A 2,909-nucleotide genomic window follows, 5' to 3' on the forward strand; every position below is an offset into this window, starting at 1 on the left:
AGTGCAGAGCCTTCCTGTGGAGTGAGATGAGTCTCCTCAGCTGATCTAGACATCAGTATGCAGAGTAAGCAGGCACTTTTCTGGGATTTGGTCAAGTAAACCAAGTACAGAACAGAATGAGAGCCAAATAAACATAGGAAATAGAACCCTTAGATTACAGAGGCTGTGAATATCTCGGTTCTGACCACCTTCAGCATATCTGTGTCTTTAGTCGCTCTCCTCCAGTCTGAACTGGTTGCTTCTCTGGTTCTGGGGCCCAGCTGTCATCCTTCTCTCCCCCTTGTGTTGAATGCCTGTTTGCTGTATCTTATTCACCATGTGGAGTATATATCCTCCAGTAATTCTTGAGGCAGAAAACATAGGATGTAGTCTTTGAAAGCTTACATGTCTGGAAATGTGTTCTACCCCCATATCTGATTGGTAGATTGGTTGGGTATGAAACTCTAGATTGCAGGTTATTTTCCATCAGAAGTTTAGAAAAATTTTCCCTGCTTATTTTCATTTTTATTGTTTGTGAATCTGAAGCCATTCTGACTCCTGATAACTTTGTATGTTAACTTTTTTCTAAGTCAATAGAATCTGTCTCCAGTGTTATAAAATTTTACAATAATACTTACTGGTATAGATCTGTTTTCATTTGTGTTGGATCCTCTCAATCAGGAGACTGATGTCCTTTCACTCCTGAAAATAGTTTAAAATTATTTTTATTTTGTTCCTTGTATTTTCTCCTTTCTCTCGATTTCTATTTTGGAGTAGAACCTTCTGGACAGGTACTGTAATTTGCTTATGTTTCAGTATTTCTATGTCATTTTACTCTACTTTTGGGGAGATTCCACTAATTCTGCCTGCCAACCTGTTGTTGAGTATTTCTCATGTAAGGCTTTTAATTTCTAAGAGCTTTAATTCTTTATAGTGTTTACTATGGGCTTACATGCTGGAGACTTCCCTCAGATCTTTGGAAATTCCTGTCTGTTGTTCACAGTTAAGATTGGAGGAAGAAAACACTGGAGACTGAATGGATGGGTAGCATCAGATAATTTTGAGCTTTTATTGTAGGGTGGTCTGGGGTGAGCTCTTTCTTGAATCTTCTCTGTGTCAGTATCTTTAGCTCTTTCTCCATGGAATGATTATATTCTCAGGAAAGCTTGCGTTCTGCCTTGAGAGTAAGGGTCTGGCAGGCAGAGTTCTGTGAGCCAAGTAGAGGAAGGTGGGTGTGGGATATTTTCTGCTTTTAGCATCACTGTAAATGAGATTAATCACTAGATTATATATACACATGTCATATATACAGTTAATCCTCATTAACCATGGAGTTCCTCTTTGCAAATTCACCTATTCGATAAAATTTATAACCTTAAACCAGTAGTCAAAGGTGCTTTCATGGCCGTTCACAGGCATGTACATGGCAGTTTAAAAGTTGAGTCCTCTAACACCCATGCTCCCAGGTAGGGTAGCACGATGTGATGCTCTGCCTCCTCATTTCAGCAGTCCTACTGTAAACAAGTGAACATTTTATGTCCTGCTTCATGCCATGCTTTTCATAATGATGTACTTTTTCTTGATGGTTTCACTGTTTAAAAGGCTCCCAAGCATAATGTCGGAGAAAGCAATGGCAGCCCACTCCAGTACTCTTGCCTGGAAAATCCCATGGACGGAGGAGCCTGGTGGGCTGCAGTCCATGGGGTCACTAGGAGTTGGACACGACTGAGCGACTTCACTTTCACTTTTCACTTTCATGCACTGGAGAAGGAAATGGCAGCCCACTCCAGTGTTCTTGCCTGGAGAATCCCAGGGACAGGGGAGCCTGGTGGGCTGCCGTCTATGGGGTCACGCAGAGTCGGACACGACTGAAGCGACTTAGCAGCAGCAGCAGCAGCAGCAAGCATAGTGTTGCAGGGCTGTCATGTGCCTTATGGAGAAAATATGCCTAAAATATTATCTAAAATATGTTAGATAATCTTCATGCCAGCTTGAAGTGTGTGGTTGGCTATGAGTTCAATGTTGTTGAATCAACTATATTTAAGGTGTCTTTGAACAAATACAAAGGAGGTTAAAATGTGACCCAGGGGCTCACAGGAGCTTAACTTTGTATTTCCCCCAGGAGTAATGTCAGTATTTGCACATTTACTGCTTGCAGGGATATATGGAATGTTACTAGTACAAATATTGAGAATCAGCTATGTATATGTGAATGGTGTCTACCTACCCATGCCTTCAGCTGTGCCTCATGTTGATTCGTACACAGACCTTCTGTCTTACCCTTTCTGAAGAGTAGTCTTCTGCTAGAGTTGGAGAAAGGCAATCACGCAGAGGCTGTGGGATGAACGGGGAAGAGTCTAGGAATCTCTACCTCTTTTTAGAAGACTTTCCTCCTGATTCTCCATATTTTTGCAATCTCTTCTTCCTCACATATCCTGTCCCTGTGTCAGAGGTGTGTCCTGCTTCAGAAGTTTATATGATTTTGAAGGGTTCTATGTGTAAATCTGGATGGTTCTCAGTTTTTTTTTTTGTTTTTTTTTTTCTGCCATCAGCTTGGGAAGTGGATTTTGATGTAGTTTTATGTCCTCCAAGTTGGTTACCATGTCCTTCAGCTTTCCAGATTCTAGTTTTGGTGTTTTTTTTGTCCTCTTTCCTCCCTGTCCTCAGGGTTCTCCATGTTTCTAAGTCCCTTTACCATAGGATTTGCGGAGAAAGCAGAAAGAAAATGGGGTATTCTCTGCCATCCTAATTTCCTTAGTCTCAATTCCTTTTATTTTATAACTCATGTTCCTGAGATAATAAGTTTTGGCTAGTATGCCAGCCCCTTTGCTGTAGGGCCCTGAAAGATGTTAGTATTGGTCATATTTGCATGTTCGAGGACTGCAAAGGACTCGAGAGTTTTTTTGATTCACTGACAACTAAAAAAGTAT

This window comes from Bos grunniens, chromosome 9, assembly GCF_055505025.1.
Source record: "Bos grunniens cultivar Pamir isolate PY7600 chromosome 9, Bosgru_T2T1.0, whole genome shotgun sequence".
NCBI classification, from domain to species: domain Eukaryota; kingdom Metazoa; phylum Chordata; class Mammalia; order Artiodactyla; family Bovidae; genus Bos; species Bos grunniens.